General features: G+C 44.4%; 1 protein-coding gene across 4 annotated transcripts in view; it reads left to right on the forward strand.

Moving 5' to 3' along the window:
* Positions 1–23,229, forward strand: part of EPB41L1 (erythrocyte membrane protein band 4.1 like 1) — a 168,552-nt gene that overhangs the window by 26,732 nt on the left and 118,591 nt on the right. For 2 of the 4 annotated variants that reach the window (XM_040436502.1, XM_040436498.1), the window contains exon 2: positions 17,568–17,600. The exons of 1 other annotated variant lie outside the window; for it this stretch is intronic. The gene's annotated coding sequence lies outside the window, so the exon portion shown is untranslated. Of the gene's footprint in view, positions 1–17,349; positions 17,477–17,567; positions 17,601–23,229 lie in introns of those variants that run through there. One more of the 4 variants, XM_040436499.1, reaches the window with a different exon arrangement.

Consider the following 23,229-nt stretch of genomic DNA (forward strand, 5'->3'; position numbering starts at 1 on the left):
GTGAGGGATTGGGTCAGCACAACCTGTATGTAGGTGCACATCACTATGGCGAAATACATATACAAACGGAAAATACAAATGTGATAGCACTCTACATCCAGCATTCCTCCATGTTGGTACTTGCATCCCTTGATCCGATGAAAGCTGTAATGGCACCGGACGGGGTTAAAAGCAGAGTGTGCTTGGCGTGTATTCTGACCTGCATTCCCTGGACTTTGTGTGGCTGTCATGGCCCATGAACAGGTAGGAACTAGTGTTAGGGACCACTCATTAGAGGCGACCTTGACGTAGTGAGTGGCTTATTACGCTTTGGCCAAAATGTACACCAATGCCTCATCCAGCATGGAGGAATGCTGGATGTAGAGTGCTATCACATTTGTATTTTCCGTTTGTATATGTATTTCGCCATAGTGATGTGCACCTACATACAGGTTGTGCTGACTCAATCACCCACATTTTTTCTTTGTAGCATATATTGGAGGCGTGGCGATCTCCTTGGAGTCATGCACACCTGACCAGTCAATCTGTCCTGGAGGCTGGTTTTAAAGTCAGTATAAAACTGAGTCTGCTTATATAGCACCTACCAGTAGCCATTTGACTCCAGGAGAAGTATATGGTGGGCTCAGCGTGCATGTTGGTACTTGCATCCCTGGATCCGATGAAAGCTGTAATGGCACCGGACGGGGTTAAAAGCAGAGTGTGCTTGGCGTGCATGCTGACCTGCATTCCCTGGACTTTGTGTGGCTGTCAAGGCCCATGAACAGGTAGGAACTAGTGTTAGGGACCACTCATTAGAGGCGACCTTGACGTGGTGAGTGGCTTATTACGCTTTGGCCAAAATGTACACCAATGCCTCATCCAGCATGGAGGAATGCTGGATGTAGATTGCTATCACATTTGTATTTTCCGTTTGTATAAGTGAAAACATCAGTGGAACTGTTGCCCATAGGATACGTTCAGGTTAGATTAAAAGGGTCTTCCAGGAGCAAAATATTGATGATCTATTCTCAGGATAGATCATCAATATCAGATTGGTGGGGGTCCAACACCTGCCACCCCAACGATCAGCTTTTTCTAGAGGCTGCAGCCTCCTCACAGCATACCAAGCACCACTCCGTTCAACGTATAGTGGTTGCTCTTGGTATTGCCTAGGTCAGTGGTGGCGAACCGTTCAGAGGCCAAGTCCCCAAACTGCAACCCAACACCCACTTATTTATCGCAAAGTGCCAACATGGCAATTTACCCAGAATACTACAATCTAATATAGTATATCTTCCATGTACTTTATCATTTAGCTATAATAGCCTTCCTACCTTCAGTACACGCTGCCTGAGCCATTCATAGTGCGCCTTGTGCTGATGAATGGCAGGAAAAGTCTAAAGATATTAGTACACCATAGACTTTTTCCAGGGCGTAGGTGCCCACAGAGAGGGCTCTGAGGGCCGCCCCTGGCACCCGTGCCATAGGTTTGCCACCACTGGCCTAGGTCATGTGACTGATGAACGCGACCTTGCTGGCCTAGGGAGAGGCCGCAGAGCTCCAGAGAGTGCTGCAGCCTCTTCAAACAGATGAAGAGGAGGTGTGGGCGTGTCGTGAGCTGGACCTCCAATGATCAGATATTAATTACATTACATGACATGAATATTCTAGTCCCAAAAAGCCCCTTTAAAGAAGTGATCTCATTGGCTGTTATGGTAACTGCTCTCCTTTTTGCTTCTGCTAGCTGTCAGCCCTGTTTATGCAGAGTTGTCAGAGGTTGTTGGGGACAGTAACCTAGCATTGAGTCATTGTGCTGCACATCTCTGAAGACTAACATGCTTATATTCCAACAGACGTGTATCTAGGTGAAATCCTTTCTAGTGTACAGAAATAGTAAACCAATATGAGGGATGGATGGTATAATGCAGGGATGCCCAACCTGCGGCCCTCCTGCTGTTGCAAACCTACAACTCCCAGCATGCCAAGACAGCCTACAGCTATCAGCCTACAGCAGGGTTGTGGTGGGAGTTGTAGATTTACAACAGCTGGAGGGCTGCAGGTTGGGCATCCCTGGTATAATGAATTTGATGAATTTGACCCACAACATTGCTGTATTAGTCTGGCAAAGCTGGTAAATAGTTTAAAAATACATAATTTATTTTTCATAATTTCGTTAAAGCGTGAAGCCGCATTGGCTGTATACCTTTCTACATGTTTTCTCTCTTTTGTAACCATTTTGAAATGCTGTTGGGCAGGGGTCCCAAACTCGGCCGGATATATGGGCAGCACATAGGAAAAATTTCCAATTAACGGGCTGCGTTTATTTCAAATGTGATACAATACAAAATTATTGTTAATAGAACATAGCTCCACATTCCTCTTACATCCAGTGTGGACATTCTCTTTCCTCATCTTCTCCATTCGGACCAGACCACCTTGACAACTTCTTTCAGCCACGTCTCTTCTCTCTGCAGAATATGGCACACAGACATCTTAGGTTCCTCACTTTTCCATCATACTCACTCTCCTGGTGCCCCAACCTTGTCATCCTGCTGCCTCCCCCAATACTGTGCCCCCCAGTGCCCACAGACATTATACTGCAAAAATAACAGTGCCATAGGATAGTCCCCCATAGTAATAATGCTCCCAGACTGCCCTCAATAGTAATAGTGCCCCCTCCAGCACCGCCAATAGTGAGAATGCTCATTAGTAGCAATACCCTCCATATTGTTCCCAATAATAATGCACCCACAGTACCCCCAGTAGTAATTATGCCACCATGGTGTCCCCTGTAGAAATAAAACATCCTCCCTCTCATACCCCTAGCAGTAACAAGGCCCTTCTATGAGGCACCCCTTTAGAACCCCCAATAGTAATAAGACTGATCTATAAAGCTGCTCTATGGAGCCCACAGTGGTAATAAAGCCCCTTATAATGTCCCCAGTTGTTATAATGTTCCTTATAGTGGCCCCAGTATTTATTATGTCCCCTGTAGTAGCTCGAGTAGGTAAAATGCTCCCTGTAGTGACCCCTTATTTATAATTCCCCCCTGCAGTGCCTCGTGTAGTTATACTGCCCTCCTTTTGCAAATCCAGCATTTATTGTACTTACAAAGTTGCTTAAAACACAGACATATCAAATTTAAAATCGGTCTCCCGTCATGTGCCCCACCCGGGTTTCACCTCTGCTTCATCAGGGGCATTTGCACCACCTTTTGGGGGCATGTCCGTTATACCTAGCAGGGAGTAACTCCTCCCTCTGTATTTCCTATTCACATGCTACTTCTTTGTTTCATTTTTCACCATATCCACATAAATTTCTGTCCATAATATACACTTCATTGTCTTATCATAAAACCAAAAATTACAACCCTCCGAAAGGTATTCATTCTTCCTCTATACCTTTCCGAGGGTTGTCATTTTTTTACTTTTATGATAAGACAATGAAGTATATATTTTATGGACAGAAATTAATGTGGATATGATGAAAAATGAAACAAAGAAATAGCATGTGAATATGAAATAGAGAGGGAGGAGTTACTCCCTGCTAGGTATAACGGACATGCCCCCTAAAGGTGGTCCACATGCCCCTGATGAAGCAGAGGTCAAACTCAGGTCGGGCACATGATGGGAGACCGGTTTTAAATTTGATATGCCTGTGTTTTAAGCAACTTTGTAAGTACAACTTTGTAAGTACAATAAATGCTGGATTTGCAAAAGTGGTTGCGGTACTTCACTATCTTCTGCCGCTCTGTCTGCTTTAATACAGGAGGGGCGGATAGGAGTCATTGTGGAGTCCACGCCTGATGAACCAGTGATTGACTACATAGAAAAAGTTGTCTATATATTTTGGAATGGCTGGATCTGTATCTACTGGGAGCAGCACGGTCTTTTACTATTTTATGTTGGAACTTGGTGTGAACAGGACCCACTGCGCCTGAGACCTGCAGCGCTCATAGTAGGATTGACAATTTGGAACTAAAAAATATTTGTTTGTATTGCCCTCCTGCAGTTATAACCCCCGTAAGGCCCCCTGTATTATAATGCCCCCTTGTAGTGCCCCTCCCCCTTATATTATAATGCAACCTTGTATTATACTGCTACCTGTAGTCATCTGGCCTATATTAATTATATTAATGCCCCAAGTAGTGACCCCTGTATTATAATGCAGGTAAGTAGATAAAAGAAAGTAGACAGCACTCACCGCTGCGGGGTTCATTCCTTTATTCTTGACATATGCTGAATACAAGTTGAATGTATGCATCAGGGCTTTGGCGAACTCTTCCTACACAGAATGCTGAATGGCGACGGCCGTTTCACGCTAACTGCGCTTCCTCGAGCCAATAGCTTAGTGCGCAAGTCTGCGCTCTTTTCTAGCGTCATCACTCACCTGTATTATAATGCCCCCCCCTCCTTTAGTGCTCCAACCTATATTAATGCCCCAGTAATGGCTCTATATAAAAAAATAAAAAATCACTAACCTGACTCCTGCTCTCTGCCGCCTGTGGCCCAAATTGCTGCATCCCAGCGCAGGAGGTCGCAATGCTACGACATCACCACAGCCTCCTGTGCAGGGGCTCAGGCCGCAGAATGATATGGTCATGAACGCCAGCGTCCTGACACTCATTGCAGGAGGCCGCAGTGATGTCATCGCAACCTTAGGCACAGTTCTACTGTCTCTCTGGCTTCAGGCCTAGTGGCCTGAGGTTCAACGGCAGGGACCGGAGCCATAGGCTCCATTGGTCTGCTGTAAACTGCTGACCGCTGCCTTGAGCATCTCGCCTCATGGTCGCGGGCACCAGATAATTGCCTCGGAGGCTGTATGCAGCCCGTGGCCCATGTGTTTGAGGGTATGGCATACAAAGCAATCAGCCATAACATAAGGTAAAGCAAATTGGTTAGACTGGCATCTGCCAAAGGGTGGGTTATATTAGGCAAAAAGGTAAGTAGTCAGTTCTTGTTGATGTAATGGAAGCAGGAGAAATAGGCAAATGTAAGGATCTGAGCTACTGTGTGGGGGGAGCTCTGAACATGTTTTATTTAACCCTTTATGATCATGACAATGGCACCTTAAATTCTAACTGGAAAAAAAAGTGCAGTCTCAATTTGACCATATTGTAAGCAAATCTGTCCTTTCCATTTGTACAGTGCTGTGATTATAATTGTTTTTGGCAAAAGATCCTCTGGTTACACTTGCATACATCATCAGAACCACAGATGCTGATGTTTTCCTCTGTCTATTCATGCGGGTTTACATGGATATACACACAGCAGCATACCTACAGAACTGCCATAGACAGTACATGAGCAATAGATTTCTGACATGTTGTTTTTTTTTTTTTAGTTGGTCAAAACATAATACAGGCCTACATTTATAATGCAGGTCTCCACACTAGGCACTCTAACTCTGCCCAAAACATAACTATACTCCTAATCCCACCCAGTCCCCTAAATTCCCTAAACATAGTAATTATTCCCCCTTTTTGCCACCACACAGTAGTTATGCCCACATATGTGCCCTCACAGTAGTTATGTCTAGATACAGGTGAAACTCGAAAAATTAGAATATTGTGCAAGGTGAAACATATGAGATAGACTCGTTACATGCAAAGCGAGATATTTCAAGTCTTTATTGGTTATAATTTGGATGATTATGGCTTACAGCTTATGAAACCCCAAAGTCACAATCTCAGGTCCCCTTTGCTCAGGGGGTATGGATTAATTAGCTGACTAGAGTGTGACACTCTGAGACTAGAATATTGGATCTTTTCGCAAAATTATAATTTTAAGCTGCATTAATGCAATTCCTTTTAATTTGCATTACTGAAATCAATGGACTTTTGCACAATATTCTAATTTTTCGAGTTTCACCTGTATGTGCCCCTTTCACAGTAGGTATGTACAGATATCTGGACATACCTACTGTGAAAGGGGCACATAAAGTCAGGTCCATAAATATTAGGACATCGACACAATTCTAACATTTTTGGCTATATACACCACCACAATGGATTTGAAATGAAACAAACTAGATGTGCTTTTAGGCCTCTTTCAGACGGGCGTTGCGGGAAAAGGTGTGGGTGCGTTGCGGGAACACGCGCGATTTTTCAGCGCGAGTGCAAAACATTGTAATGCATTTTGCACTCGCGTGAGAAAAATCGCGCATGTTTGGTACCCAAACCCGAACTTCTTCACAGAAGTTCGGGCTTGGGATCGGGGTTGTGTAGATTGTATTATTTTCTCTCTAACATGGTTATAAGGGAAAATAATAGCATTCTGAATACAGAATGCATAGTAAAATAGCGCTGGAGGGGTTAAAAAATAAATAAATAATAATTTAACTCCCCTTAGTCCACTTGATCGCGCTGCCGACTTCTCGTCTGTCTCCTTCTTTGCTGAACAGGACCTGTGGTGAGCATTCATTGCAGGAACAGGACCTGTGGTGACGTCACTCCGGTCATCACATGATCCATCACCATGGTAAAAGATCATGTGATGGACCATGTGATGACCGGAGTGACGTCACCACAGGTCCTGTTCAGCAAAGAACGAGACAGACAAGAAGCCGGCAGCGCGATCAAGTGGATTAAGGTGAGTTAAATTATGATTTATTTATTTTTAACCCCTCCAGCGCTATTTTACTATGCATTCTGTATTCAGAATGCTATTATTTTCCCTTATAACCATGTTATAAGGGAAAATAATAATGATCGGGTCTCCATCCCGATCGTCTCCTAGCAACCGTGCAAGCAAGTGCGAATGCGGTGCGATTTTCACGCAACCCTATTCACTTCTATGGGGCCTGCGTTGCGTGAAAAACGCAGAATATAGAGCATGCTGCGATTTTCACGCAACGCACAAGTGATGCGTGAAAATCACCGCTCATGTGAACAGCCCCATAGAAATGAATGGGTCGGGATTCAGTGCGGGTGCAATGCGTTCAACTCAGCTTTAATTTGAGGGTATTTACATCCAAATCAGGTGAACGGTGTAGGAACAGTTTGCATATGTGCCTCCCACTTGTTAAAGGAACCAAAAGTAATGGGACAATTGGCTTCTCAGCTGTTCCATGGCCAGGTGTGTTTTATTCCCTCATTATCCCAATTAAAATGAGCAGATAAAAGGTCCAGAGTTCATTTCAAGTCTGCTATTTGCATTTGGAATCTGTTGCTGTCAACTCTCAAGAGGAGATCCAAAGAGCTGTCACTATCAGTGAAGCAAGCCATCATTAGGCTGAAAAAACAAAGCAAACCCATCAGAGAGATAGCAAAAACATTAGGCGTGGCCAAAACAACTGTTTGGAACATTCTTAAAAAGAAGGAACGCACCGGTGAGCTCAGCAACACTAAAAGACCTGGAAGACCATGGAAAACAACTGTGGTGGATGACCGAAGAATTCTTTCCCTGGTGAAGAAAACTCCCTTCACAACAGTTGGCCAGATCAAGAACACTCTCCAGGAGGTAGGTGTGTGTGTGTCAAACTCAACAATCAAGAGAAGACTTCACCAGAGTGAATACAGAGGGTTCACCACAAGATGTAAACCATTGGTGAACCTCAAAAACAGGAAGGCCAGATTAGAGTTTGCCAAACGACATCTAAAAAAGCCTTCACAGTTCTGGAACAACATCCTATGGACAGATGAGACCAAGATCAACTTGTACCAGAGTGATGGGAAGAGAAGAGTATGGTGAAGGAAAAGAACTGCTCATGATCCTAAGCATACCACCTCATCAGTGAAGCATGGTGGTGGTAATGTCATGGAGTGGGCATGTATGGCTGCCAATGAAACTGGTTCTCTTGTATTTATTGATGATGTGACTGCTGACAAAAGCAGCAGGATGAATTCTGAAGTGTTTCGGGCAATATTATCTGCTCATATTCTGCCAAATGCTTCAGAACTCATTGAACGGCGCTTCACAGTGCAGATGGACATTGATCCAAAGCTGTCACGGATGAAGTTGCAGATAGCTGGAAGTTATGAATAAATGTCCGACTGGCTTGATCCCAAACTAAGGAGCATATAGGTGACCCCTATAAAACCCTAAGAGCTCACCCTGACTGCTAAGCACATACAAGGGTCTCAAAGGTAGACGATTGTATGCCCCACCTAAGACTTTGTGACACCTGAAAACCCTATAATAGTGAGGGGACACGACCACCGGCTCCCTACACTTCATACGGAGGGAGTCAGGGTCACCTAGAATCAAGCCAGAAAGGAAACACAAGACATGAAAGGACTCCAGCAGCAGAAGACTCCAGCAGTGACCACTTCAATCCAGGAAGTAGTATAAACCGCAAAGTGAGGCAGTATGGGAGGGAATTTAAAGGAAAGAGGATTAGTCTAAATAGGTGACACTTGGGAGAAGAAAATGAGATGAGAAAGTGAAACCAAAACAAAGAACATCATGCAAGAGGTAGAGAAGGACGTCTGTCAGACCTTCTCACAGAAGTGGCGGTGACAAAAGCATACTGCAAAAGCAACCAAAGAGTTTTTTAAGGGAAAGAAGTGGAATGTTGTGCAATGGCCGTCAATCACCTGACCTGAATCCGATTGAGCATGCATTTCACTTGCTGAAGACAAAACTGAAGGGAAAATGCCCCAAGAACAAGCAGGAACTGAAGACAGTTGCAGTAGAGGCCTGGCAGAGCATCACCAGGGATGAAACCCAGCGTCTGGTGATGTCTATGCGTTCCAGACTTCAGGCTGTAATTGACTGCAAAGGATTTGCAACCAAGTATTAAAAAGTGAAAGTTTGATTTATGATTATTATTCTGTCCCATTACTTTTGGTCCCTTAACAAGTGGGAGGCACATATGCAAACTGTTGTAATTCCTACACCGTTCACCTGATTTGGATGTAAATACCCTCAAATTAAAGCTGACAGTCTGCAGTTAAAGCACATCTTGTTCGTTTCATTTCAAATCCATTGTGGTGGTGTATAGAACCAAAAATCTTAGAATTGTGTTGATGTCCCATTATTTATGGACCTGACTGTATCTGGACATACCTACTGTGAAAGGGACACATATGTGCCCCTTTCACAGTAGTTATGCCCTGATAGTTGCCCCCTCACAGTAATATGCCTAGTTGTGCCCCCTCACAGTAATATGCCCTGATATTTGCCCCCTCACAGTAATATGCCCAGCTGTGCCCCCTCACAGTAATATGCCCTGATATTTGCCCCCTCAGAGTAATATGCCCAGGATTGTAAAACATGTTTTATTCTTGTCCTTATTGCCAAGAATAGGCATTTCTACAATAGTGCGGGATGTTTGTAACAGGAAAGCATGGGGCACACACAGCCAGTATCCATATTTTGTGGAACCACAGTCTGTGGACTGCAAAGCAGATACGGTCATGTGCATGAGGTATGCTTACTGGTATGCCTTCATAGGGTCTGACCATCATAACTTCCTTATAATTACTCTGGCATGGCTTTATGAGGCCTTGTTTTTTGTTTTGTGTTGTTGTTTTTTTTTGGGGGGGGGGAATACAATAAACCATGATTTAGCATTTTTTATTGCTCAGCTTTTTTTTTTATTTTTTATGCCATGATCTTAAATATTGTTAAAGGGCTTCTGTCACCCCCCTACAGTCATTTTTCATTTTGTGGCTACTTAAAATCCTTATACTGCGATTTATCAATATATAGTGCTCTTACTCTTTTTCGTTCAGTAGTTTCTTAAAAAAACTGACTTTTATAATATGTAAATTACCCCTCTACCAGCAAGTAGGGCGGCTACTTGCTGGTAGCAGCCGCATCCTCCTTTCATAAAGACGCCCCCTCCTCATGTTGATTGACAGGGCCAGCGAGCGCTCTCTTCCTCTGGCTGGCCCTGTCTGCGTCCTAAATCTCGCGCCTGCGCTGTACCGGTCTTCAGTCGGCGCAGGCGCACTGAGAGGAGGACGCTCGCTCGGCCGCTCCTTCCTCAATGCGCCTGCGTTGATGACGTCACATCTACACCCGGCGCAGGCGCACTGAGGAAGGAGCTATTACTGTGAGGGGGCACGACTAGGCATATTACTCTGAGGAGGCACAGCTGGGCATATTACTGTGAGGGGGCAAATATCAGGGCATATTACTGTGAGGGGGCACAACTAGGCATATTACTGTGAGGGGGAAGAAGCCCTTTAAATGGACCTGTCATGGAACTCTCTGCCTGAGGAGGTGGTGATGGTGAGTACAATAAGGGAATTCAAGAGGGGCCTGGATGTATTTCTGGAGTGTAATAATATTACAGGCTATAGCTACTAGAGAGGGGTCGTTGATCCAGGGAGTTATTCTGATTGCCTGATTGGAGTCGGTAAGGAATTTTTTATTCCCCTAAAGTGGGGAAAATTGGCTTCTACCTCAGTTTTTTTTTTTTGCCTTCCTCTGGATCAACTTGCAGGATAACAGGCCGAACTGGATGGACAAATGTCTTTTTTTGGCCTTGTGTACTATGTTACTATGTTACTAGGTGGCAGGAGATCAGTGAGACTGGCAACACGTGGTTTGATCTCAGGTTTTCCCTGTGGATCAATAGGCATCTGTGTTGTTTCTGGTAATGGCCACACCCCTTGCCTCAGGTGTTGCTAATGTGGTCATTTAACCTTCCTTATTTATAGTTGCTTCTCCCACTATGCTGTACGGTTTATAGCTTTAGTTTCAGTTGTGGATTGCTGGTGTGTGGATCTCGGCGGAGTTCCTGGTGCTTCCATAGCTACTTTCAAGTTAAGTCTTTCCTTTCCCTTCTTGTGTTTTATTTGGGTTATGTGTGTTGCTTTTCCCTATTGTTTGTATTAGGCCTGAAGGAGACTCCTGTTCGTCCTTTCATTTGGAGGAACAGGTAGTCTTGTCCCTGCCATTAGTACCAGGGTCCTATAGGGCTAGATAGGACTCTAGGTATTCCTGTGTATGAACACACCTACATCTGGGGTCTGTTCATACTGGTAGTCAGTCAGGATCTTGGCTAGGGTTTTACTAGGAGGTGTCCTTCTTCCTTCCCTAGTTCTCAGGCCTGATTCCCTGTTTCCCCCTTCCCTCTTATGCTTGGTGTGGTGTATCTCTCCCACACCGAAGTGTGACAGGACGCTTGGCTTCACACTTGACCAGCAGAAGATAACCTCATTTAGAATTGACTTGGAGCCAATCATTTGCCACAAAAATGACTTAGGCCTTGTTAATTATATGTCCTGTGTGTGCAAGAACAAAGAAGATTATGATGAAAAAAGTGGAGGTGCACATGTTCTACATAGACGTTGGGTGGGTCATCAGAATAATTTCTTCTGGTGGGCCCAGGAATACCAGCCTGACATTGCAGTCATACACACAGACTATGTACATTTGTAAAAACTGAATTTTACAGAGTGGATGTGTAATAAACGTACAGTACCTGTCCAGGCTCCATCGTTGCGATCCTTAGGCCTGGACGAGTCGGGAGAGATGTGCTGCTGAGCCACAACCCCTGATGATGGGTGCAATGGTCTGTTTCTCGGTACTGCGTAGCCCTTCTAGTTCTGACCCATTTCTCTGTTTTGGTGTTTCTTTGTCTGTTGGTGTTTGTCCATATCTGCACTTATTTACAGTAGGGACCATTGTCCAGTTACATTTCTGCCAAGTAGGGTTTGTACTGCAAGTAGGTAGGGAAAGCGGACTGGGTTCTAGGTTGGGGCTCACTGTCCTTGACTGTCCCTACTGACAGGCATTACATGATGGTTGTTCTTTTGAGTACTTCATCAGTGGAGCTTCTCTATGTGACCTGCAGAACTGACATGAAGGAAACATGGTGACCACCTGACAATTAAATTCCCTAATAAAGTAGTGACCAACTTGTGCCTTCCTTGTCAATTCAGATCGCAGGGGCAGGTAAAGGGAGCTCTTAAATGTGGGGGTATGCATTAGAGCACCCTAAAATTAGGCCTCTAGTATCACTGTATGATTTTGGGGGTGGTGAGGCATGGGAGATTAACTCAATTCAGTCATGGACTTGAAGGTTTGGTTGGAGTTGTCCTTCAAACCCTAATCTAGTGCATTTTCCCATGTGTCATGTCGAGACTCCAGACAAGGTTTTGTGACATAAGGGTCATAGAGACCTAAGGTCTTAGAAAAACTATGAGGTGGCCACGTTGTTGTTCTTCTTACTAGGTTAATGTGTCTCTCTCCTGGACCTGGGAAAGTTTGGGCAGCTGTAACAGGGTACAAGACTTGTATACTTGTCTTATAGACAGCTGGCACTGGATGCAAGGGTAGGGATAGCATATCAAGCTCTGGGTACCAGGTGGGTCAGCTCCATAATAATAATTCTTGCTATGATCCTGGCCTCAAGTAAAGAGAGATCATTTGTGCGGACCGGTTGAGTTACGTTGACTTGCTTCCATGACCTTTACCTTACAAATTCTCGCATACCTTTCACCATTAATACTCCCTTTAATATATAACTGTACAGTGTAGCTTTACATTTGTTAAGGAGAACACGTTTAGACATTAATACCCGTAATACCCTTAGGTTAGCTAACATATGGTTATAACTGTCCATTACTTTTTCCCCATGGAGCCCTAGCCTAATTCTAAGGCCTCATGCACACGACCGTATTTTGTTTCCATGTCCGTTCCGTTTTTTTTGCGGATAGGATGCGGACCCATTCATTTAATGGGTCCGCAAAAAACGAGTACAGCACACCGTGTGCTGTCCGCATCAGTATGTCCGTTCCGTTGCTCCGCCAAAAAAATAGTGCATGTCCTATTTTTTTCTAGTTTGCGGTCAAGGATAGGCATTATTACAACGGATCCGCAAAAAAAAACGGATGCCATACGGAACGTCATCCGTTTTTTTTGCGGATCACCAATTTGCGGACTGCAAAACACATACGGTCGTGTGCATGTAGCCTAAACCAGTTTCTAATCTTCATATATACAAATATGCTGTAATTTGTTTTACAATTTCTTAAAGCAGAGTATTGCATGGGGTTAACACTACCACTTGTGTGCAGATGAGGCTGTTGCATATATGTATATTGCTTTCTGTTGCAATCCTCTCTTTTTAGCCAGACATCAAACTAAGTCAAGGTCTCACCCCACCGCTCAACATTTCTGTGCTATAAAATTACCAAGACAGACAGGTTTTTTATTGGCAGCCTCCTTTCATGAACACTATCTATAGAGGAAAAAAAAACACTTGCTATAATGAGTAAATCCTTTGCTTTAATTCACAAGTTGTTCCTTCCTATGTGTTATGTATCAGTCAATAGAAAGTAATGGCCTCTTCTGCCAAGCAGAGAGGTAGTACATATCAATATATCATCTGAAATGTCCTCATACACGCTGGTAGGGGCCTCCTGTGGTCATTTCCACTCCACAAGAAAACTTACCATGGAGATGGAAAACCACCATTAGATGAACATCTGATGGGCCCTCAAGAGTGATTGGGTCAATAGCATTACAAGCAGACTAAATAGTTAATTGCAAAAAATGAAACACCCCTGTGGGTGCTTTTTTATAATGCCTGATTGCCTGTATAGTATGCACATGTATGATTAAAGAGGTTGGATCACCACAGATTCTTATCCGACTACTGAAACTTTCAACTTTTGCTAGAACAAAGCTGGAGCATCTAGATAACTGCTCATGAGCGTCATTGGTGAATGAACCCCTATAAAGGGCATCTGTCAGCAGATTTGTACCTATGAAACTGGCTGACCTGTTACATGTGCACTTGGCAACTGAAGGCATCTGTGTTGGTCCCATGTTTATATGTGCCCGCATTGCTGGGGAAAATTATGTTTTAATATATGCAAATTAGCCTTTAGGAGCAACGGGGGCGTTGCCATTACACCTAGAGGCTCTGCTCTCTCCTCAACTACCAGGCCCTCTCTGACAGGGCCAGGTGTGATGATGATTTTACTGCCTGGCGCTGTTAATCAAAGTGCAGAGAGGGCAGAGCCTCTAGGTGTAATGACAACGCCCCCGTTGCTCCTAAAGGCTAATTTGCATATATTAAAACATAATTTTTCTCAACAATGTGGACACATAGGAACATGGGACCAACACAGATGACTTCAGCTGCCAAGTGCACATGTAACAGGTCAGCCAGTGTCATAGGTACAAAACTGCTGACAGATGCCCTGTAAGTCATCATACACATTGCTTTATTCCAGCTCTTAATAATTTACAGAGCTGTAGTACGACATCCATAAAGGACACCATCGGATGCCACACTACAAAAGTGTTGTCTCCTAGAAACAAAGCTGTGGAGAATATCTCTGCCATAAGCTGCATATGGTAGTACACTAAGTGCCTAAGACTCTTTAATATGAAGCCATAGAGATCCCGTGTGCCACCATATAGGTGCCATGCATGTCATACCCATGAAGCCTTAGACTGAAAGCTTCAAGATGGCAGATCATTTTTTTTGTCTGATTGTCTGTTGGCCGGATAGAAAGCTATAATCTCGCATCCAAGTCCAGTTTACCAGCAAGGTCTGACACAGATCTAGTAAACCACTACTCTAGTACTGGAATCTGCTATAAATTTGGGAATATGCACATCAGAAGAGAGCTGAAAATGGATAGCCATGATATGGTAAACATGCAAGTCCACGGTACTGAAGGATGGAAATACGGAAATACGGCAGTTCCGCCTGCCGGATCTGGCAAACTGTATGGAAACAGATACCATTTGTAGACGGACCCGGATGCGAATCCGTCTCCCAAATGCATTGCAATACCGGATCCGGAAAAACGGATCCGGTGAGGTCTGCGCATGCGCAGATCAGTTTTTCCGGAACACCGCATCGCATCCGGCATTTATGCATTTCAATGGAAAATAATGCCGGCATTCCGGCAAGTGTTCCGGAATTTTGTACGGAGAAAATACTGCAGCATGCTGCGGTATTTCCTCTGTCCAATAACCGTACAGTGACTGAACTGAAGACATCCTGATGCATCCTGAACGGATTGCTCTCCATTCAGAATGCATTAGGATAAAACTGATCAGTTTTTTCCAATATTGAGCCCCTAGGATGAAACTCAAGACCGGAAAAGTTTAACGCAAGTGTGAAAGTACCCTTAGGCTATGGCTACACGGTGACATGTGTCACGTGACAAAAAGGGTACAGCTACACTGTGACATATGTCGCACAACATTTTTTGTAATGATAATCAATGGTGTGGCACTGGAACATGCTGCGACTGCGACAGTCGCACAGAAATCCAACTTAGATGGATTTTTTGTGACTGGCATGTCGAAGTCGCAGCATGTCGCATCAGTGCGACACCCTTTACTATCATTATAATAAGGCCCCTTTCACACGGGCGAGTTTTCCGCGTGGGTGCAATGCGCGAGGTGAACGCATTGCACCCGCACTGAATCCGGACCCATTCATTTCTATGGGGCTGTGCACATGAGCGGTGATTTTCACGCATCACTTGTGCGTTGCGTGAAAATCGCAGCATGCTCTATATTGTGCGTTTTTCACCTAACGCAGGCCCCATAGAAATGAATGGGGTTGCGTGAAAAAAATCGCAAGCATCCGCAAGCAAGTGCGGATGCGGTGCGATTTTCACGCACAGTTGCTAGGTGACGATCGGGATTGGGACCCGATCATTATTATTTTCCCTTATAACATGGTTATAAGGGAAAATAATAGCATTCTGAATACAGAATGCAAAGTAAAATAGGACTAGAGGGGTTAAAAAAAACAAGTGGATTAAGGTGAGTTAAATTATTATTATTATTTTTTTTAACCCCTCCAGCCCTATTTTACTTAGCATTCTGTATTCAGAATGCTATTATTTTCCCTTATAACCATGTTATAAGGGAAAATAATACAATCTACACTACAACTAACCCAAGCCCGAACTTCTGTGAAGAAGTTCGGGTCTGGGTACCACAGTCGGTTTTTTATCACGCGCGTGCAAAACACATTGCACCCGCGTGATAAAAACTGAACATCGGAACGCAATCACAGTCAAAACTGACTGCAATTGCGTACCTACTCGCGTGGGTTTACCGCAATGCACCGGAACGCATCCGGACCTAATCTGGACACGCTCGTGTGAAAGAGGCCTAAATGTCGCTGTGTCCTGTCCATTAAATGGTGGTGATGGATGGTAATGTGCAGGGCCAGCGTTAGCACCCGGCATACACAGGCACGTGCCAGGGCCCACAGCTGTTTGCAATGGTGAAGCAGGGAGCCGTTTACGCCCAGCCTCAGATCAGACCTCCATCAGACATCCCAGCCTCAGATCAGACCCCCCAGCCTTAGATCAGCCCCCATCAGACCTCCTAGCCTCAGATCAGCCCCCATCAGACCTCCCAGCCTCAGATCAGACTCCCATCAGATCTCCCAGCCTCAGATCACACCCCCATCAGACCCTCCCTAGCCTCAGATCAACCCCCATCAGACCCCTCAGCCTCAGATCAGACCTTCCCCACCCTCATTTAGCCTCGGATCAGACCCCAAAGCATCCAATCAGACCTTAGGTCAGACGATTAAAAAAAATATATAAACTTACCTCTCCAGCTCTGGACGGCGCTGCCACTTGGCAGATTCACTTACCCTCCCTGGTCTTCTTCCCGCTGCGCTGTACTGTGATCTGACAGCGCACAGAGTCAGGTCACAGTGCGCGTCTACATGCACTACGTCCTTACACTATACGTGTCAGGACATAGAGCGGGGCCGAAAGAAGACCAGGGAAGGTAAGTACAGCCTGTACAGTGCTGTTTTCACCTACCTTGCCTCCCGCATGCTAATGATTTCTTCGATTATGGAAGCGGTCATTAGTATTTTCACCATATGTTATGGCAGGGGGCCACATGAATTGATCCCGGGGGCCGTAGGTTCCAAACCCCGCCATAGAGGAAAGAGACACCTTTGACTTATGGCCTTTAAATGGACCAACTTGGATTGAGCATTTCGAGTACAATCTACATAGTTCTTATTAGAAAATTAGGTTAAGGCCTCATGCAGACGACCATATCTGTTTTGCGGTTCGGAAATCGCAGATCCACTGAGTCCGTTCCACCTTCATTTGCACAGTGCCCACTTTTCTGACGTTTAGGGAGCTGTAAATCTGTTGTGTTGCAGTGTCGCTCCTTCAAGCAGCTGATGGTGCTATGGGTGGCCATTACTGATTTGGACCTGAAGGCCTGATTTTACTGTATTTGGAGCCAGTGGTCGTGCTGTCAGTTGTTGTGTTACATTGCCAGGCGAGTTTATGAAGGTGAAGTACTGGTGTGAGGCTGTTTGTGTGTCACAGGCATGTGAAGGTCACTCTGGGGGGTGGAGTTGTTCCTCAGGTAATATTTCGGCAAGTGCAGCTGGTGCAGATTTCTGACGGTCTGCAGCACCGCCCTCCAGAACCTGTTTGAGGATCACTCTCTAGTTCCTGTACACTCCCACTGCTTTGCTGTCTATTGGTAGGGTTCACCCCTTCATTGCCAAGGGTCTGATTCACCCATATTATAATCTGATCCCTAATATTGAGCAGCCTGTGACGTTATTACCGCCTGTGATGGTATGGCAGCTCTTGTTCAGACAAGTGCTTTATTGTACATTAAGAGAGGAATCTTAACTGGGAGCTAATGATTTCTTCTTGTTTTCTGCAGCCCCTGAGAAGAGCCCTGTGGAGCACGGGAGCTGTAAGTAACATTTGCACTGACATTTCTGGGTGTCTTCTGCCCTCTGACTATAGAATTACTATCAATGTATCCGATGACATAACTTCCACCTAAATACCGCCCTCCCTATTGTTTTACATTATCCCTTAATCCCTGTATTTGATGTCACTGATTTACTTTTATTGTTTCATCTTAAGGGTACTTTCACACTTGCGTTGTGAAGATCCGACAGACAGTTCCGTCGCCGGAACTGCCTGCCGGATCCAGAAATCCGCATGCAAACGGATAGCATTTGTAGATGGATCCGGATGCAGATCCGTCTAACAAATGCATTGAAACACCGGATCCGTCTCTCCGGTGTCATCCCGAAAAACGGATCTGGTATTTTTTGTTGTTGCATTCTTTAAGGTCTGCGCATGCGCAGACCGGAAAACCGGATCCGTTTTGCCAGAACACTTGGTGCTGGATCAGGCATTTCAATGGAAAATAATGCATTCTGGCAAGTATTCTGGAATTGCTGCGGTATTTTCTCCGGCCAAATACCGTAAGAGTGACTGAACTGATGCATCCTGAACGGATTGCTCTCCATTCAGAATGCATTAGGATAAAACAGTTTTTTTTTTCGGTATTGAGCCCCTAGGATAGAACTCAATACCGGAAAACTTTAACGCAAGTGTGAAAGTAACCTAAGATGGCTTTCTTAGACATAATGGTGGTAATTAATGACTTAAGGGATGATCATTATGTTCATAGCATTACATTGTTAATACGGCTGAAATATGACATAAGTCCATCAACCAAGCCGTATCGTACAATGTTAAGCTATCAGTCAGAGCTGGTTAACGCAAGGGGATGGTATTTGTCATTATCCCGGCCTCTGCTTGAATGCATCTTGAAGGCAAAAAATACTAGAAAGTTTGTCTAATGTTGGGGGCAAGCAGTGGGATAGCTAAAACTGACTGGGCCCCACAGCAAATTTTTGAACGGATCCCCCGCCCCTCAGCGACTTCTTTTCAACCCCCTCCTATTGTCAGGGGGCCCTGACAATAAAATCTTTTACTCTTCCTCCTGGGTGGGGCCCTTCTGAGTTTGGGCCCCAAAGCAGCCTCTACCCCTGTAGCTATGCACCTGGGGGCAAGAATCTTGCATGACAGACCAGTTCATGTAATCGGTTTCTCCATTCTTTTGTAAGTAAAGATCAATCTTTGTACAATGAAACGTTACGCAACTTTGATTTATACTTTGGGTTTCAATTTTCTAAAGATTTCAAGACCATTCAAGTCATTAAAGGGGGTTATCCCATGAGAAATGTATCATATAGTATGTGCCAGTCTTTTTCTAACCAGCCCTGTACCTCACATGGATACAGAGATCTGCCCATTCATCGCTCCAATTGCCCTGCTAGATCTATTTCAAGCTGGCAGCTCAGGGGCATGTCCTTTCTCAGAAGGTGTGTCCTTTCTGCTGCAGCTGGTGGCAGTTGTAGGATGGAACTAAGCATGTATGGGTCCATTCACACGTCCGTGGTGTATTGCGGATCCGCAATACACCGGGCCGCATATGGGCGGCACTAAATAGAGAAGTCCTATTCTTGTCCGCAGCTGCAGACAAGAATAGGACATGCTCTATTTTCTTGCGGAGCTGCGGACCGGAAGTTCGGGGCTGCGCTCCAGACATGCGGATGCAGAGAGCACATAGTATGCTCTCCGCATCCATTCCGTCCCCATAGAGAATGAATGGATCCGCATTGTGCGGAACGGATGCAGACCACACTTGCGAATGTGTGAGCTGGACAGAGAATTTAGAAAAAGGCCAAACAGCAGGTGGCGCTTTACAGATAGATTTCAGTGAATAACTCAGTGGCTATACTAAATTTTTAATTACTGTACATGCAGTTACAATAGTATTCAGATCCAGGTGCTGGTTTGAAAAATGTAGAATATTTTTCATGGGACAACCCCTTTATGAACAAGCGCCTAAGATTCAATGCCGTGGATTTTCCAGACATGAACCCAGATTGATCATCATGAATAATAGACTGAATGACCCTAGACAAACGATTAGCCAGGACTTTGGCCAGAATTTTCACATCCACCGTTAGGAGTGAGATGGGCCTATATGAATCCACGAGTGAAGGGTCTTTTCCCGGCTTGGGTATCACTACAACTATGGCTTCTCTCATGGAACATGGCAATTTACCTTCAGTGACAACCCCTTTAAATGGAAACATTCTTTTTTAGATCCAGAGCCCTGATCATGTCCAACTGACTCAGAAGCATGGCTTCAGAGCTGTATTTTTCACGAGTCTTGCGCCAAGTGGACATGGTTAGTTCAAGTTCTCAGCCGCTGAATGTAAAGAAGAAAGTTCCTATTCACTGACAGCAAGAAGAGATCTTGGAAATTGTGAGGACTGGAAAAAAAAATAGTACTAGGTTGCTTGACATAGGCTTACTTTCACATCTGCGTTTTTATTCTCTGGTTTGGAGATCCGGCATGGGATCTCAAAACCCTAGAAAAACGCATCCGTTTGAATAATACAACTAGCTGCATCAGTTCAGAACTAAAACCTTGGTGTCCGAAAAAACTGATCTGACAACATTGACTTACATGATTTTTGGTGCTGGCTTTTTAGTTTATCATGCCGCACACAAAAATGTTGCTTCCAGCGGTTTTGTGTACGGCATGGGAACGCAACAAACCGGAACGGAATACGTTCTGGTGCACTCCGTTCCAGTTTGTTCAGTTGTCCCCAGTGACAAAACTGAAACGTTGTGCTGCGGTTTTGAGACCCCGTGCCGGATCTTAATCCGGACAGCACAGATGTGAAAGTAGCCTTATATTAAAGCCCTTCAGTGAAAGTTCCGTATGCAGTCCTTAAAGGGGTTCTGCAGTTTATTTAAACTGATGATCTATCCTCTGGATAGATCATCAGCATCTGATCGACGGGGGTCCGACACCCGGGACCCCCGCCGATAAGCTGTTTGAGAAGGCAGCGCCGATCCAGCAGCGCTGAGGCCTTCTCACTGTTTACCGCTGGCCCACTGACGTCACGACTAGTATCAACTGGCCTGGGCGGGGCTAAGCTCTGTTCACTGGAGCGCCGCTGCCTTCTCAAACAGCTGATCGGCGGGGGTCCCGGGTTTCGGACCCCCGCTGATCAGATGCTGATGATCTATCCAGAGGATAGATCATTAGTTTAAACAAACTGCAGAACTCCTTTAATTATGCTACCATAGCTTCATAAAACGGAAGGGAACAAGTAGGGACACTGCGTATACTCATGTTTTACGTACAGTTGGTATGTGCATTTAAACAATTTCCAACTGCCCACCACCTAGGCCGTTCTGACCTAGATGTTAGGAGGTGTGGGGGCAGTTGTTACATAAGGACACATACGCTGAGAACAGGCTCCACACAGCTCAGACAGACCACAAGTAGAGAGGATAGTCTTACCACCCAACAAGTATGAGAAGCTCCCACAGTTTTTTTGTCCACCATCCGGACACAGGTGGCTTCTTCATTACACAACCCTGTCTCTGCCCAGACCATTCCCAGCGCTTACCCACCAATTATAAGCACCGGGTAATGATAACGTAAAGAGAGCCTTCACTATACAAAAGTTATACCCAAACAATAGAACTAAAGCTCCATCTCATAGTAAGAAAAAAACGTTATTAAATACATATAATCACATATAAGTATAAATACAGCAGTGAACAGGCATATTTCAGCGAGGAAAAAACCCTGAAGGGGACTGGGGGATCAACACACATAGGCATGCATAAAGTATTGGGGAACGCCACATAAAGCCAAAAAAGACAAGAGAACCCTGGACAAGATATCCAATAGGGGCATCAGTAGGCAATGTGGAATTCAAGAAGTTCAGAAAAATACCCAAGGTAGGCGCGCCGATCCCTCAGTCTCCCTCTCCCAACGCCGTTTCGCCAGCAACCTGGCTTCTTCCGGGGATAAGAAACTAATGAGAACTCTACCTTCTTATATATCGCTCTCACAGGTGTAAGTTAATACAATCATCCTCATTTGGTGTGTGATGGAGCTTAACTCACCAATGAGGACTTGCATCATAGGTCAGGTGGTAAGGAAAGGAGGAGATCAATAAGGGTCATTGGAGTTCAACGTGCAGTCATCATGACAGGTAGGTCACGTGACACACAAGTGACCGCTGTGTCAGCACATCGTCACACTGGCTACGCCCACCAGCATTCAGATAGTGTGCTGATAGGCCGCTCGGTTAACAAATAACAGCAGCAATGATGGCCATCATAATACAAATCCAAATACAATTCCCTTTATGGAAAAAGAGATCGGAACAGTCTCCAAGAGTATAATATATATACTATGATCCTTAAATACAAAAAGAAACGGGAAAAGAGGGAAGAGAAAAGGGGGAGGGAAGTAGGTCACATGATACATGACGCACCGAACCATTAAGTCACATGATCGGAACGTATACAGAACCTCCTCCTTATATCGAGCAGCATGATAATACAGAATTGCACAAGTTAAATCAAAGGGCCAGTAATATAAAGCATAGTGAAGGTGAAGTAAGTGAAAGTAGTGATAAAGGTGAATACGTGATACGTGAAAAAATAAGAAAAAAAGGGAAACAAGAAAAGAAAGTGAGTATAGAAAATTCATGTGATTGATCATATTCATGATTTTATAATAAAGTGCCAATACATAATAATGCAATTATATAAGGTAGATAATAAATAATACACCTATTAAGATTATATTACTAGATACATGATGACTAAACCGTATTAGAAGGAATAACAATGTGCATGTAAGTACTAGTCATTTATATATAATAACAAATATATGACATAATATGACATATATTATTCCTATAAAAAAGGATTTTTATATACAGTAGTTGCTAGAAATGTGATGATTAAAAACTGTATAAAAAATATATAGTGAAGTTAAGGGCCCTAAGTTGACAGGAATATCAAAATACATATAAGGGTACACCACAATATATATGTAAATGACATAATAGGCATATCATAATAAATGCATCATAATAAATAAGTATTGTATGTATATGTATTCCAAAATCCCAATTGTCCAATAAGTCTCAAGAAGCCGTACGAAGTAATCCTCCACCCGAGCAGTCCACCGTTCTCAATGGAACCAAATACCGCAAATGCCATCCACCTGACCCATCAGAACACACCACTCATACATGGATACTAAAACTCCTTTTGTGCCAGGATTCTCCTCCAGTCATTCCCAGCGCTTAGTAGAAGGAAATTTGGTGTCACAATGCCCATGTACTACCATTGATAGCCAGTCAACCTTTGATTGCAGTAGTGTTGTGACCAGGAAACCTGGACGGCTATGGACTGGAACCATATCGTCTTTAGCGACGAATCCAGGTTCCGTTTGGGATCCATCGACGGTCAGGTTAGGGTATGGAGGACTCATGGTGGGCGCTTCAATCCTGCCTTTGCACTGGAGCAACTGCTGGTGTGATGATCTGGGGAGCCATTGCAGAGGTCGGTCACCCCCAGTAGTGATACAAGGGACACTTACAGCTCAGCGATATGTGCAGGACATCCTGCAGACACATGTGTTGCCTCTCATGGTAGGGCTTCCAACTGGCATTTTTCAGCAGGATAATGGT

The sequence above is a fragment of the Bufo bufo genome, chromosome 6 (assembly GCF_905171765.1).
Source record: "Bufo bufo chromosome 6, aBufBuf1.1, whole genome shotgun sequence".
Classification (NCBI taxonomy): domain Eukaryota; kingdom Metazoa; phylum Chordata; class Amphibia; order Anura; family Bufonidae; genus Bufo; species Bufo bufo.